The sequence below is a fragment of the Trichechus manatus genome, unplaced genomic scaffold (genome assembly GCF_000243295.1).
Source record: "Trichechus manatus latirostris isolate Lorelei unplaced genomic scaffold, TriManLat1.0 scaffold00037, whole genome shotgun sequence".
NCBI lineage: Eukaryota > Metazoa > Chordata > Mammalia > Sirenia > Trichechidae > Trichechus > Trichechus manatus.
Genome location: NW_004443973.1, coordinates 1,299,030 through 1,315,930, shown reverse-complemented (window position 1 = coordinate 1,315,930; position 16,901 = coordinate 1,299,030).

Here is a 16,901-nt window from a genome sequence, read left to right as displayed (position 1 = left end):
TACCTGAGTAGACAATCGGCAGGCAACATACAAGAGGCTGGAGAATTGGAGCTTTTAAATGGTATCTTAATGCACATAGCAATATTGATCTTTTAGAACTCACCTTTTGGAACTAGGAACCCCTGGTGCCATAGTGGTTAAGTTCAAATCCACCAGACACTCACTGGAAACCCTATGGGGCAGTTCTACTCTGTCCGATACGGTTGTTATGAGTCAGGTTTGGTTTTGGTGGTTTTGGAACTAAGGACAAAAGATAAAGAATTTTGTGCAGTGGAGTTCATATTCGAAGAAGTTGCAAAGTGGCGAATGCGAGATACCCTGCTGAAAAAATCTAATCCACACCAGATTCCAGGATTTCTTCAGGGCTCTCCAAGACATATCCAGTAGGTCTTTTTGGTAATTTCGGGAGTAATCACTTGACATCTGGCTCTGTAAGAGCTGCAACTAAAGCACTCCCTAGCACTCAGTTGGAGCTATTGGCCGATTCTGGGTTCAACAGCTGCCTGGGAAGTGCACCCAGAACAAGTCATGGCCGAGTCTTCTTAGACTGATGGTAGCACTGTGGTCACTGGCAATTCATTTAATTGCCTGTATCATGGATTCCTGTGGTGATGTCAAGAAAAGATCTTACGAGAGCAAGGGAGAATGAAGAAAACAAAAGACACAAGGGAAAGGTTAGTCCAAAGGACTAATGGACCACAACTACCACAGCCTCCACCAGACTGAGTCCAGTACAACTAGATGGTGCCCGACTGCCACCACTGACTGCTCTGACAGAGATCACAATAGAGGGTCCCAGACAGAGCTGGAAAAAAAAGTAGAACAAAATTCTAACTCACAAAAAACACCAGACTTACTGGTTGGACATAGACTGGAGAAACCCCAAGAGTATGGCCCCTGGACACCCTTCTAGCTCAGTAATGAAGTCACTACTGAGGTTCACCCTTCAGCCAAAGATTAGACAGGCCCATAAAACAAAATGAGACTAAAGGGGATCACCAGCCCAGAGGCAAGGAGTGGAAGGCAGGAGGGGACAGGAAAGCTGGCGACTGGGAATCCAAGGTCGAGAAGGGAGAGTGTTGACATGTCCTGGGATTAGTAACCAATGTCACAAAACAATATGTGCACTAACTGTTTAATGAGAAGCTAGTTTGTTTTGTAAACCTTCATTTAAAGGACAATAATAAAAAAAGATTTTAAAAAATAGAAAAAAAAATATTGTAAAAATAAAGATCTTGCTAGAGGTCATCACTGTGAAACAGCCTTGTTACCAAAATTTTAATTTGACCAATTTACAAAAATAGGAAATTGTAATGTTTTATTTTCTCAACAATTGCAATATTAACATTATTTCTCTCTGTTTAAATAAACTTTTACACTAGATTCCTGATCATAAGACTACCTACCTATTTCCTACAAGAAACATTCCTATAAGCAAGGCTGATATGAGAAGTAATTAACTGATTCAGCATGGGCATTGTCCAGTCAGAATGACTGTGGCTAGTCCCACTCTCTACCAACTCAGTATCAGTCCTAGGTACACAGGGAGCAAGGGAACTAGAGTCTGTTGAGTACCTATTATGTGAGAAGCACATAAACCGCTTTTTAGGCACATATACTGCACAACAATGCTTTGCAGGAGGTTTTAGTTCCTAGCATGAAGAAACTGGGACTCACCCAAAGTGATCTAGAGATTCAACACAATCCCAATCAAATTCCAACAGCCTTCTTTACAGAAATAGAAAAACCTATCCTCAGTTTTATATGGAATGGCAAGAGGCCCCAAATAGCTAAAATAATGTTGAAAGAGAATAACAAAGTAGGAGGGCTCACACTTCCTGATTTTAAAATATACTATACAGCTATGGAGACTTGGTGGCACAGAGGTTAAGAACGTGGCTACTAACCAAAAGGTCTGCAGTTTGAATCCACCAGCCACTCCTTGGAAACCCTGTGGGGCAGTTCTACTATGTCCTACAGGGTTGCTATGAGTCAGAATCAACTCGAAGTCAATGTGTTTGGCTTTTTTTTTTTAAATACAGCTACAGATACCCTGGTGGCACAGTGGTTAAAGTGCTTGGCTGATAACCAAAAGGCCGGCGGTTCAAACCCACCAGCCACTCCATGGGAAAAAGATGTGGTAGTCTGCTTTGGTAAAGATTATAGCCTTGGAAACCCTATGGGGCAGTTCTACTCTATCCTATAGGGTCATTAGGAGTTGGAATCAACTCGATGGCAGTAGATTGGTTATACAGCTACAGTAATCAAAACGGCCTGGTACTGGTATAACAAAAGACACATAGACCAGTGGAATAGAATTGAGAGTCCAGAAATCTATGGTCACATCCATGGTCAACTGATTTTTGACAAGGGTACTAAGTTCATTCAATGGGGAAAGAAGAGTCTCCTCAATAAATGGTGCCAGGAAAATTGGATTTCCACATGCAGAAAAATGAAACAGGATCCATGCCTCACACCATACACAAAAACTAATTCAAAATGGATTAAGGACCTAAATGTACAAACTAAAACCATAAAATTCTTAGAAGAACAAGCAGAGGCAATGCTGTCAGGCCTAGCTTTCAACAATGGATTATCTAATACAATAACAAAAGCACAAACAGCAAAAGACAAAATAAATGAGACCTCATAAAAATTTAAAAAACTTTTGTTCATTAAAAGACTTTACAAAATAAATGAAAAGACAAACTACTGACTGAGAGAATATATTCAGAAACCATATATCTGACAAGAATTTAATAACCAAAATATATGAAACTTTGACAACTTAACAACAAAAAGACAGATAAAAACCTATTGCCATCAAGTCAATTTCAAGCTATAAAATGGGCAAAGAAGTTGAATAGATATTTCACCAAACAGGACATTCAAATGGCCACCAAACACATGAAAAGATGCTCAATGTCATTAGCTATCAGAGAGATGCAAATCAAAACCACAACAAGATACTATTTCACTCCCACTAGAATGACTAAGGTTAAAAAACAAAAACTGAAAATAACTAATGTTGGCGAGGATATGGGGAAATTGGAATCTTTATCAATTGCTGGTAGGAATGCAAAATGGTACAGACATTGTGGAAAACAGTGGTGGTTCCTCAAAAAACTAAGAATAGAACTACCATATGCCCCAGCAATTCCACTCCTAGGTATATACCAAAAAAACCTGCAAGCAGAGACTCGAACAGACTTGTAAACCAATGTTCACTGCAGCACTATTCACAATAGCCAAAGGGTATCAAGAGATGAATGGATAAACAAAATGTGGTACATACATACAATGGAATACTACTTAGCCAGTAGGAGAAATGAAGTCTTGATACATGCTACAGTATAGATGGAGCTTGAAGGCATTATGCAGAGCAAAACAAGCCAATCACAAAAGGATAAATATTATATGACCTCTCAGATAAAAAGACAAGAAAAGGCAAATGTATAGAGATCAAAGTCTATTAGTGATTACCAGGGGTGACAGGGAAGGAGAAAAGGGGGAGAGGGGTTAATACTGATGGAAAAATTACATTGATTAAGGGTAGGGTTGCACAGCCAATTATTGTAATTGCTGTCAATAAATTGTACAGCTGTAAAAAGTTGAATTGGCAAAGTTGTGTGATAGATATATTTACAAAAACAAACAGTAGCTTCTGAGGTTCTTTATATACAACCAAACACCTCATGTGATTTGGTTGCTTGGTTTGGAGGTTTAGGGTCATGATTTCATGAAACATCCCAGTTAACTGGCCTTATAGCCTGTTGAGTGCTTCTGTTCTACCTCCTACTTCATTGTGTAGTGCCTGGGGTCTTAAAAGCTTGCAAGAAGCCCTCCAAGGCAGAACAATTGGTCTCTATTCACCCAAAACAACAGAGGAAGCAAGAGAGTCAGGAATAGAAGGAGGATATGGAATGTGTGGCTAATTGCCTCCATGAACAACTACTTCCTTTGGTATGAGACCAGAAGAACTGGATGGTGCCCTACTTCCGTTACCGAACATTTTGATCAAAGATTCCACAGAAGGATCCTGATCAAAAAAGGGGAAATGTAGAACAGAATTTCAAATTCTCATGGATTGTAGACTTTTTGGAGTCATGGAGGGTAGAAGAACCACTGAAACTATTGCCCTGAGATGATCTTTAAACTTTAAACCAAAAATATCCTCTGAAGTCTTCTTAAAGCCAAACAATAGTTTAGCTTAACTAGTAAAACATGTCTGCCTTGAGCATTATGCTATTTTATGAACTATCTATATGGCATCAAATTGACAACAGCAACTTGAAAGATTAGATAGGAACCTTAGGGAGCAGTGGGTTTATGTTAATGAGGGAGGAACAACTCAGAAAACGAAGGTGAGAAAGGTTACACAACTTGAAGAATGTAATCAGTGTCACTAAATTGTACATGTAGAAACTGTTTAATTGGTGTGTGTTCTGCTGTGTATATTCTCAACAACAACAAAATAAATAAAATTTAGAAAAAAGGGGAAACAATTAACTGAGAAAAAAAGAAAGAAACTTGGACTCAGAGGAATGAAGTAATTCCCCAAAGGTCTCACAGCCAAATAAGGGCCTGCCAGAAGTGGGACTTGAATCCAAGATCATTTCACAATTCCAACAATCACGCTTCTTTGTGGGCAGAAAGAAGCCAGGCAATGGAAGGATCTGAGCTCTCTGTGAGTCTGGGTCTGAGTCTGAACCCTGACCACAGCAATTGTCAATTATGGGTTGTCTTCCCAAGAAAAGAATGTGAAGCCTTGGACTTCAAATGAGGCAGGCTTCCTGCTCATGGCCTCTACTTACAGTGTTCTAAAGACCTAGTATTTCCTTGCATTCCTTTCTAGGAAGACCCTACCCTTTCTAGTCTGCAAGAAATCCAATTAAAGCTTCCTATCTGTTAGCTACATTAACACAGTTGTTGTTACCAGCTGTTGTCCAGTCGCCCCCAATATGGCAACTCCATGCACAATGGAGCAAACACTGTCCGATCCTGTGCCATCCCTGTGATTGGTTGCAGACTAGACCACCAGTGTGATCCATAACATTAGAGTAGTGACTCTGACTGTAGCATGCAGGAGACTCCCCTGGAGGACATTTGAAAACACGTGGTGGAAACACACGGTGACACTACGCATTTGTCAAAATCCATAGAACTGTGCAATGCAAAGAGTGAAGCCTAATGTAAACTATGGGCTGTAGTTAATGATGTATGAATATTTGTTCATCAGTTTAACAAATATACCACAGGAATGCAACAATGCCAACAGGAGAAAAAAAGAGATGTTTTAATAGGAGAAGTTGTGTTCAGCTGGGAGAGGAGTTACACGGGAACTCTGCACTTTCAGCACAATTTTTCTGTAAACCTAAAACTGCTGTAAAAAATTAAGTCTAGTTTAAAAAAATCATTGGATTTAGTAAATTGAGATAGTTGCCAATTTGGCAAATTTATGTTCTCATTTTATTTGTATATCCAAGTAAGAGTTTGATTCACCTTCCAGGTTAAGCCTCAGGCATGAGACTCTCATTTAACAAATCACAGATGGCGGAAACCTAGCAGGATTATTGCTCTTTGTTGACTATTTTGTAGGATTTCTAATCTTGGGGGATCACTGTAAGGCCATTTTCTAATTTAGCCTTGGTCTCAGTCAACTGCTGAGTTGTTTACATTATCACTCAGGGCTTGGGCCATATTTTGTGCCACTTTTTTGTAACTATTTTCTATCGGTTACTCTTGTTCTTTGTCTTCCACTCTTCTTGTTATAGTTCTCTGGTTTTAACAGAGCCTTTTAGATAACTCCATTTCTCTCCTCTCTTAGTATATTAATTATATTAAAAAAAATTTTTTTTAGTGCCTGCCCTAGAGTTTGCAATATACATTTATAACTAAGTTTACTTTTAAATAACAGTATACCGCTTCACAGGTAGTACAGCTACCTTAGAATACTCCCAGTTCCTTCCTCTTTTCCGGTATAACATTGATACGTTTTATGTTTCTCTGGCTAGGAGTTAGGCTGTATTTATTCTTTGCTGTAGCTCTAGGTATCAGAGGCTAAAGTTTTCACTGGCGTCCTTGTTTTTTCCCCCTCCCCTGTTGTCTTTGGGTTTCCCTAGAGACTCCTTCTGAAGTAGAAGCTGAACCGCGTAGTTTTTTTTTTCAGCTGTAATCACTTGTTATTCTACAGGCGCCCTATTGATGTGATGGTAAGATGTAGGGGGAGAGGAAATGTTCCGTAATTTTATGATTAGGCCTCAGTCATTTTAGTGAGTTTGGGCTCCTAGGCTTCAAGCTTCACAGGTGCTACTCAGCTTTATTTAGTTATTTACGACCCTTAGATGAGACAGGAAGGCTAGAGAAAGCTGAAGTTGGGTGTTTCCTTTCCCCTACATCAGTTAGGTGCTGGTAAAATTGTTTCCCATGAGGGCAGGCTGGGTGTATTTCAAAATGGTTGTTTTCCCCTCCCCCTGCCAGAAGCACATGGGGATTTTGCTCCTATCTTCACAGTGAGAACCTGATGGAGCTCCTGAAGATAAAACTTGTGAAAGTGTGGGGCCCACCTAAGGTTGGGACTGCAGGAGATTTTAGTCTTTCAAACTATTCCACACTCAATCTCCGGCAGTTAGTCAATTACCCTTTAAGTATTCCTGCCTGGTACACAGTAGTGGTTTCTTCTCCTGGTAAACTGAATTTCTGTATCTGCCCTAGTTTTCAGGGCTGTAGTCTGCCCTGTGATCTCAATTCTCTGATGGATATGAGAAGAGTTGTTGACTTTTTCAGTTTTTCAGCTTTTTTCTTGCTGTGAGGATGGGAGTGATGACTTTCAAGCTCTATACATGTCGGACCAGAAACCCAATGAATTTTTTAGAAGTCTAAAATTTTTTCTTCAGTTTTGAAGAATGAATGCTAATCAGAATGTCAGAAATGACTATGCAAATTTTTCAAGAATCCTACCAAGATATTTTATAACAAATTAGACAATGTAAAGGGCCTAAGTCTTAACATGGTTCAACCTAGTGCTAACAGAACCTTTCCTAGAAATAGGATTAATACCCCCATATCACCAATCAACTAATTTGCAACATCTGGGAAATCTGACCTGCTGACCTTCTTGCTAAAGCAGGAACATTAATCATCCCATGCAATTTTCCCCCGAGGGTGCTTTCTAATTGAGGCCCTGACCCTCAAGGTGGCCCTCAGCTATCTCTCCTTCCCTATCACTGGCTAATCACTCCATCTCTGGCTAATACTCTTAAATCTTTCTCCCTATTCTTCCGTCACAGAGAACTGGGTTATTATAGTGCAACTTAGGCCAGAACAGCTAGGTCCACTCAATGCTAACAACCTTAGTAACTCAATAGTTGTAGAATTTCCTAATTACAAGTCTCAAAAGGTGAATGCAGACATCTTGCCTACTTCTTGGGGGTATATTTAATCACATTTCAGAGATAAGACATTATTTCTTAGAATGTAGCAGTATAAAGAGGCAAATGCAAATATTATTTCATTCTTTCTCTGTATATTGTTTTGCTATCAACTGTCTAAAATGTATCCTTTAAAAACCTATTTTCCCTTACTCAGTTTTTTTGGCTCCTTTTTTCATGTGGTTATTCACTAACTTGACTGCAGCATGAGTTGAATTTTGTAGCTTATATAATAATAGCAAATATATAGCATTTACTATAATTTACTATGTGCACTCTTAAAGTATCTAACTCATTTAATTGTCACAACAACCCTATATGATAACATAGGTACCAACTCCTATTCCCATTTTATAACATCACAATGAAGAAACCGAGCCACAGAAAATGTACACAATTTTCCCAATGTCATAGATTGAATTGTGTCCCCCAAAAATATGTGTATCAATTTGGCTGGGCCATGATTCCCAGTAACGTGTGATTGTCCACCATTTTGTCATCTGATGTGATTTTCCTATGTGTTGTAGATCCTATCACTATGATGTTAATAAGATGGATTAGCAGCAGTTATGCTGATAAGATATACAAGATTAGATTGTGTCTTAAACCAATCTCTTTTGAGAAATAAAAGAGAGAAGCAAGCAGACAGAGGGATCTTATATCACCTAGAAAGCAGCACTGGGAGCAGAGCATGTCCTTTGGACCCAGGGTCCCTGTGCCTGAGAAGCTCCTTGATCAGGGGAAGATTGATGACATGGACCTTCTTCCAGAGCCAACAGATGAAAAGTCTTGCCCTGGAGCAGATGCCCTGACTTAGGACTTCTAGCCTACTAGACTGTGAGAGAATAAACTGTTTGTTGAAGCTATCCACTTGTGGTATTGCTGTTTGTCATGGATTGAATTACGTCCCCTCAAAAATGTGTGTATCAATTTGGCTGGGCCATGATTCCCGGTATTGTGTGATTTTCCTATATGTTGTAAATCCTGCCTCTGTGATGTTAATGAGGGAGGATGGGTGGCAGTTGTCTTAGTGAGGCAGGACTCAATCTACAAGATTGGATTGTGTCCTGAGGCAATCTCTTGAGATATAAAAGACAGAAGTGAGCAGAGAGGGGTGGGGGGCCTCATATCACCAAGAAAGCAGTGCCAGGAGCAGCGTGTGTCCTTTGGACCCGGGCTCCCCACGCAGAGAAGCTCCTCGTCTGGGGGAACATTGATGAGAGGGCCGACAGAGAGAGAAAGCCTTCCCCAGGAGCTGACACCCTGAATTTGGACTTTAAGCCTACTTTACTGCGACAAAATAAACTTCTCTTTGTTAAAACCATCCACTTGTGGTATTCCTGTTAGAGTAGCACTAGATGACTACATCAGAATTTGGTACTGAGAGAGTGGGGTGCTGCTCTAACAGATACCTAAAATGTGGAAGCGGTTTTGAAACTGTGAATGGATAGAGGAGAGACGGCAGAAAAGGACCAGCAGCAGAGAACCTGCAATGGTAGAGAAGCGACAGTGGCAGAGAACCAACAGCAGCAGAACCAGGAAACCAGCGTGAGATGGCGCTGGAGCCAACCCACAGAGCGAGAGAGCTGAGGGCCTGTGCACAGGAGGCTTCCTGGCGGAGTGGGGTGCCTCTGGGCATGTATCGGTAGAGCTACAGAGCTTTGGAACACTAGCCCCAGCAGTGCAGATGTGGGTGTGAGTCCTGAAGAGCCGAGGGCTAAGAGGCCACAGGAAACAGAAGCAGAAGCTGAAGAGACAAGGGACACAAGAAGCTGAGCTGCCTTGGTCTCAAAAGGTATGGCCATGACCTCAGGGGTTTCAAAGGGTGGAGCCACGGCCTCTGGTGTTTCTATGGGTGCAGTCGCCACTCAGATGGACTAGGAGAATAATGCGCCTAAAGCCAAGGGAGCAGAGTTGCTGTCCCAGCGGGCCTGGAAGGTGGAGCTGAAGCCCTGGGCCTAGGGGCCTCCACTCAGAATCTGGAGAATGTGGCCAATACCTGGAGTCTGGAGGGCAGGGCCATTGTGTAAATTGCCTCAGAGAACAGAGGATTATTTTCAAAGCCTTGAGGGCTGATGTAATGTGTTCTGCTGACTTGCTTGGCGCCTGTTATCCCTTCTTTCTCTCCAGTTTCTCCCGTTTGTAATGGAAATGTCTAGCTTGTTCCTGTTCTGCCAGTGTACCTTTGGAAGCAGATAACTTGTGTTCTAGATTTCACAGATGAAGAGGAATTTTTGGATTTTGGACTTGGAGTTGAGACTTTTGCTATGATGTGATGGGGTGAATATGTTTTCCATGTTGCAAGGATGTGATTTTTGGGGGGCCAAATGGTGGAATATCATGGATTGAATTATGTCCCCTCAAAAATGTGTGTATCAGTTTGGCTGGGCCATGATTCCCGGTATTGTGTGATTTTCCTACATGTTGTAAATCCTGCCTCTATGATGTTAATGAGGGAGGATTGGTGGCAGTTATGTTAGTGAGGCAGGACTCAATCTACAAGATTGGACTGTGTCCTGAGGCAATCTCTTGAGATATAAAAGACAGAAGTGAACAGAGAGAGAGGGGGGCCTCATACCACCAAGAAAGCAGTGCCAGGAGCAGCGTGTGTCCTTTGGACCCGGGCTCCCCACGCAGAGAAGCTCCTCGTCTGGGGGAACATTGATGAGAAGGTCGACAGAGAGTGAAAGCCTTCCCCAGGAGCTGACACCCTGAATTTGGACTTTTAGCCTACTTTACTGCGACAAAATTAACTTCTCTTTGTTAAAACCATCCACTTGTGGTATTCCTGTTAGAGTAGCACTAGATGACTAAGACACTGTTAAAGCAGCACTCAATAACTAAGACATCCATGGTCCCTCTCAGTTCTATTCCACTGATATCTGAATTCAAATCCAGACAATCCAGCTACAAGGCCTGTGCTCTTCATCTTGGTCCACATTACCTCTGCATGAAAAATTACTCCTCCAGTTTTGACACAGCGCTCATTAAGAACAATTTGGTATGTCTTAATATAAATACCTACTAAGTTGCACACCAATCTTTCAGATTTTTTTTTATAACTGCTGTATTGAGATACAATTTGCATACAGTTACTCTTTTTAAGTGTACAATTCAGTAGTTTTCAGTGTACTCACAAGGTTGTGCAATCATCATCACAATCACTTTTAAAACACTTTCATCACCCAAAAAGAAACTCCATACCCATTACCAGACTGTGATTGTTAATGCAGGTGTCAACTTGGCTGGGGCATGATTCTCAGTGGTTTGGCAGTTATGATATAGTTTGGCAGTTGTATAATATGTGATCACCTCCATGATCAGATCTGCTGTGAGTAGACAATCAGTTGAAAGGGAATTTCCTTGGGAGTGTGGCCTGCATCCAATATAGGTGGACTCTCTGGCAAGGCTCTCAGGCTTTTGTTCACCCTGGATCCTGAAGCTGGCTCCTGTTCATCTGACTTCGGGTTCTTGGGACTTGAGCTGGCAGTTTACCTGCTGATCTTGGGATTCTTCAGGCTCTGTGGTCTGGATCTTGGGTTCGCCAAACCCTGCAGCTATGTTAGTGGGGAGAAGCCTCCAACCTGACCCACGGACTTGGGACTTTCCACCCTCTACAACCGCATAAGCCATTTCCTTGATATAAATGTCCACAGACGTTACCACAGTCAGATGTAGAGCATTTTCTTTATAGACTATGTTATGTCAATTGAACTAGATGTCCCCCAAGACCATTGTCCCCAGCCCTCAGCCTAGTAACTCAGTCCCTCATGGCGTTTGCATGTGTCTGTGAAGCTTCTATGACTTTGCCCTGGTCAAGTTGTGCTGACTGCCCCAGTATTGTATACTGTCTTACCCTTCACCAAAGTTACAACTTATCTACTATCTAGCTAGTGTTTTTCCCTCCCTGCCCCTCCTCTCCATCATAACCATCAAAGATTGTTTCTTTCTGTGTGGAAACATTTTCATGTGTTTTTGTAATAATGGTCTCATACAGTATTTGTCCTTTTTCAATTGACTTATTTCACTCAGCATAATGCCTTCCAGATTCATCCTTGCTGTGAGATGTTTCATAGATTCATCGTTGTTCTTCTTCGTTGTGTAGTATTCCATTGTGTGTACGTACCATAGTTTGTTTATCCATTCTTCTGTTGATGGACACTTATGTTGTTTCCATCTTTTTGCTATGGTGAATAATGCTGCAGTGAACAAGGGTGTGCATATGTCTATTTGTGTGACAGCTCTTATTTCTCTAAAATACATTCCTAGGAGTGGGATAACTGGAAAATATGGTATTTCTATTTCTAGCTTTTTAAGGAAGCACTATATCGTTTTCCAAAATGGTTGTATCATTTTGCATTCCCACCAGCAGTGCATAAGAGTTTCAGTCTCCTCACAGCCTCTCCAGCATTGTTATTTTCTGGTTTTTTTTTTTTTTTTTGACTAGTGCCAGTAATATCGGGATGAGATGGTACGTCATTATAGTTTTGATTTGCATTTCTCTAATGGCTGGTGATCGTGACCATTTCCTCATGAGTCTGTTAGCCACCTGAATGTCTTCTTTGCTGAAGTGTCTGTTCATATCTTCAGCCTCTTTTTTAAATTGGATTATTTGTCTTTATAGTGTAGAAGTGTTGGATTTCCAATAGATTTTAGAGATTAGAACTTTGTCAGAGATGTCATAGTCAAAATTTTTTTCCCAATCTGTAGGTTCTCTTTTTACTCTTTTGGTGAAGTCTTTTGATGAGCATGTGTTTAATTTTTAGGATAGAAATATTTATCTAGCTTATTTTCTGGTGTTTGTGTATTTTTAGTTATGGTTTGTATCTTATTTATGCTGTATATTAAGGCCCTTATTAATTACTCTATTTTTTTCCATGATCTTTATAGTTTTGGGTTTTAGACTTAGGTCTTTGATCCATTTTTCAGTTTTTGTGTATGACGTGAGGTATGGGTCCTGTTTCATTTTTTTACAGATGGCCATCAATTTTGCCCGTACCATTTGGTGAAAAGACTGTCTTTTACCCATTTAATGGACTTTAGGCCTTTGTCAAACATCAGGTGGCCACGGGTAGATTGAGTTAAGTCTAGGTTCTCAATTCTGTTCCATTGGTCAATGTATCTGTCGTTGTACCAGTACTAGGCTGTTTTGACTACTGTAGCTATATAGTAGTTTCTGAGGGTAGGTAGTATGAGGTCTCCTTATTTGTTCTTCTTCTTCAATAATGCTTTACTTATCCAAGGCCTTTTCCCTTTCCATATGAAGTTAATGATTAGTTTTTCCATCTCATTAAAGAATGTTGTTGGTATTTGGATCAGGATTGCATTGTATTTGTAGATTGCTTTGGGCAGAATTGATGTTTTCACAATGATTAGTCTACCTATCTATGAGCATGGTATGTTTTTCCATTTATGTAAGTCTGTTTTGGTTTCTTGCAGTAGTGTTCTGTAGCTTTCTTTGTATAGGGTCCCTGGCTAGATTTATTCCTAAGTATTTCATTTTCTTAGGGGCTATTATAAATGGTATTGTTTTCTTGATTTCCTTTTCATAGTTCTCTTTATTTGTGTATAGGAATCCAATTGATTTTTTTATGTTTATCTTGTATCCTACTATTCTGCTGAATGTTTCTATTAGTTCCAGTATTTTTCTTGTGGAGTCTTTCAGGTTCTGTACGTATAGTATCCTATCATCCATGAATAGGGATAGTTTTGTTTCTTCCTTATCAAATTGGATGCCTTTTATTTCATTTTCTTGCCTTATTGCTCTAGCTAGGCCTTCCAGCACAATGTTAATTAGGAGTGGTGATAAAGGGCATCCTTGTCTTTGTCTTAATCCCATTCTCAGGAGGAAATGTTTTCATCCTCTCTTAGTGGAGAATGATGCTGGCTGTTGGTTTTGTATAGATGCCCTTTATTATCAAGGAATTTCCACTCTATTCCTATCTTATTGACAGTTTTTATCAGGAATGAGTTTTGGGCTCTGTTGAATGCCTTTTCTGTATCAACTGAGATGATCATGTGATTCTTTTGTTTTATTTATGTGATGGATTACACTGATTGATTTTCTAATGTTGAACCATCCTGGCATACCTGGTATGAATTCTACTTGTTTGTGGTGTATTATTTTTTTTTTATATATAGTACTGAATTCTAGTGGCTAGAAATTTGTTGAGAATTTTTGCATCCAAATTCATAAGAGACATTGGTGTTTAATTTTCTTTTTCTGTGGTGTCTTTCCTGGGCTTTGGTATTATAGAATAAATTTGGAAGTACCACTTCCTTTTCTATGTTCTGAAATATTTTGAGTAGTACTGGTGCAAGTTCTTCTTTGAATGTTTGGCAGAATTCTCCACTGAAGCCATTTAGGCCAGGGCTTTTTTTCGTTGGGAGCTTTTTTACAACATTTTCAATCTCATCTCTTGTTATGGGTCTGTTCAGATTTTCAACTTCAGTTTGTGTTAGTTTAGGAAGGTAGAGTGTTTCTAGAAATTTGTCCATTTCCTCTATGTTTTCAAATTTGTTGTAGTATAGTTTTTCATAGTACTCTGTTATGATCCTTTTTATTTCAGTTGGGTCTAGTGTAATGTCCCCCCATTTCATTTCTTATTTGGGTTATTTGCTTCCTCTCCTGTTTTTCTTTTGTCAATTTGGCCAATGGTTTGTCGATTTTGTTGATCCTTTCAAAGAACCAACTTTCGGTTTTGTCGATTCTTTCTATTGTTTTTCTATTCTCTATTTCACTTATTTCTGCTCTGATCTTTATTATTTCCTTTCTTCTTGTGGCTGTGGGCTTCTTTTGATGCTCCCTTTCTATTTGTTCGAGTTGTAGAGCTAATGTTTAGATTTGTCCATTTATTTTTTGATGTTTGCTCCTATTGCTATAAGTTGACCTCTGAGCACTGCCTTTGCTGTGTCCCAAAAGTTTTGGTATTACATGTTTTCATTCTCATTTGATTCTAGACATTTTTTTATTCCATCTTTGATTTCTTCTATTACCCAGTAGTTTTCAAACAAGGTGTTAGTCAGTTTCCATGTATTTGATTTTTTTCCTTGCTCTTCTTGTTATTGATTTTTACTTTTATGGCATTGTGATCAGAGAAGATGCTTTGTATTATCTCAATGTTTTGGATTTTGTTGAGGGTTGCTTTGTGGCTTAAGATGTGGTCTATTCTGGAGAATGTTCCATGTGCATTGGAAAAGAATGCATACTTTGCTGTTGTTGGGTGGAGTGTTCTATATATGTCTATGAGGTCAAGATGGCTGATTGTGGCCTTAAGATCTTTGCTGAATTTCTTTCTAGATGTCATGTTCTTTAGCGAGAGTGATGTGTTGAAGTCTCCTACTATTATTGTGGAATTATCAATTTCTCTTTTTAGTGCTGTTAGAGTTTATGTATTTTGGAGCCCTGTCATTGGGTGTGTAGATATTTATTATGGTCATGTCATCATGGTGGATTGTTCTTTTAATCATTGTATAATGTCCTTCCTCATCTTTTGTGGTGGATTTTGCCTTAAAGTCTATTTTATCTGAGATTAGTATTGCCACTCCTGCTCTTTTTTGATAGTTGGTTGCTTGCTATATTTTTTTCATCCTTTGATTTTTAATATTTTTATGTCTTTGCGCCTAAGATGAGTCTCTCGTAGACAGCATATTGATGTGTTTTTTTTTTAAATACATTATGTCACTCTCTGTCTCTTTATAGGTGTATTTAAGCCATTTACATTCAGTGTGATTATCAATAGGTGTGAGTTTATTGTCATCATTTGGTAGTGCTTCCTTTTTTTTGTGGTGCTGATGTTTTCTTTGTTTCTCTTGCTCTCCTGTGCTGAGTTCCTGTTGTTTATGAAATTTCTTTTTGTTTTTTTCATTATTGAAGGTTTTGTGTTTACTAAGATTTTATGGTTTTCTGCTTTATTTTGATGACTAGGTTTGTTAACTTTCTTTGTGGTTAATTTGAAATTTACCCTTATCTTCCTAAGTTTGGTCCAGTCTTTTATTACTTGATTTCACCTTGACTTCCTCTGTATTTGAAAGTTCTATACCTATGCAAGGTATTCACCCTTTTATTGTTCTGCCATTGTTGTCATTTACAGATTGACATCTCTAGTTTCCTCGTTTGAATCTTTTAGTTTTGTTTTATCCTTGAGAGTTCATTACCTAGATCAGTATTTGGCTGATACTGACTTGTGTCCTAGATTCAGGTTGTTGTCTGATGTTGTCGGTTCTCTAACCGAAGGACTCCCTTTAATAATTCTTATAAGTTTAGTTTGGTTTTCACAAATTCCCTTAATTTCTGTTTATCTGGAAATGTCCTAATTTTGCCATCATTATTTGAGAGGGAGTTTTGCAGGATATATTATTCTTGGTTGGAAATTTTTTCTTTCAAGGTTTTATATACATCATCCCATTGCCTTGTTGCCTGCGTGTTTTCTGCCAAGTAATCAGAGCTTAGTCTTATTGTTTCCGCTTTATATATATGCTTTTCCTTTTTCTTCAGCTGCTCTCAGGATTTTTAATTTGTCTTTGGTTTTGGCAAGTGTGATTATGATATGTCTTAGTAACTTTCTTTTGGGGTCTACCCTATGTGGGGTTCTTTGAGCTTCTTGGATGATAAGCTTTTCATCTTTCATGATATTAGTGAAGTTTTCTGTCAGCAAATCAATGATCCTGTCCGTGTTTTCCATTTTCTCACCCTGTTCTGGAACTCCAATGGCACGCAAATTTTTGCTCTGGATTGTATCCCACATAATTCTTAGATTTTTTTCACTCTTTTCTCTGATTTTTCTTCAAAGTGGCATCCATGGATTTGTCTTTAATTTCTCTAATTCTGTCTTCCATTGTTTCAAATTTGCTCCTAAGACCTTCTATTGTGTTGTCCGTTTCTGTAATTTTGTTGTTTATCATTTGGATTTCTAACTGCTCTTTTTGTATGATTTCTAATTGTTTATTTATTTTGACATTTTTTCTTATATTATTTTCCTGAATACTTCTGTTGTTGTTTCATCTTGCTTTTTTGTTTTATTTGGTTATGTCTGGGCACGTCGGCTGGGTGTGCTCTGTTGCTTGCTTGTCTGAGGATACGATATTTTTCACCACCTCGTTTGGGTGTGCAGTGCTGGTCACTCAGCTATGGTGCAGCAGGTCAGGTCCAACAGGGTGGGTGGGACAGAGATGGGTCATTTTTCTGCAGTGTAAACCAAGCCGGGGGCTGAAGCAGCGCCACGGCAGTTGGTGGGGGTGTTCTGAGCCAGCAGGGAGGGGCCTGAGATCCAGGCTGGGTCCCCTTGGGGCTGCAGTGGTGAGTGGGGGCAGGGGAAGTCCTGAGCTGGTGGGGAGGGACCTGTGGTCTGGGCCAGATTCCCTCAGGGTTGCAGCAGTTGGTGAGGTGGGTCTGGAGCTGGAGAGGTGTCTTTTCACTTTCTTTTTTTTTTTTATTGTACTTCAGGTGAGGGTTTACAGAACAAATAGTTT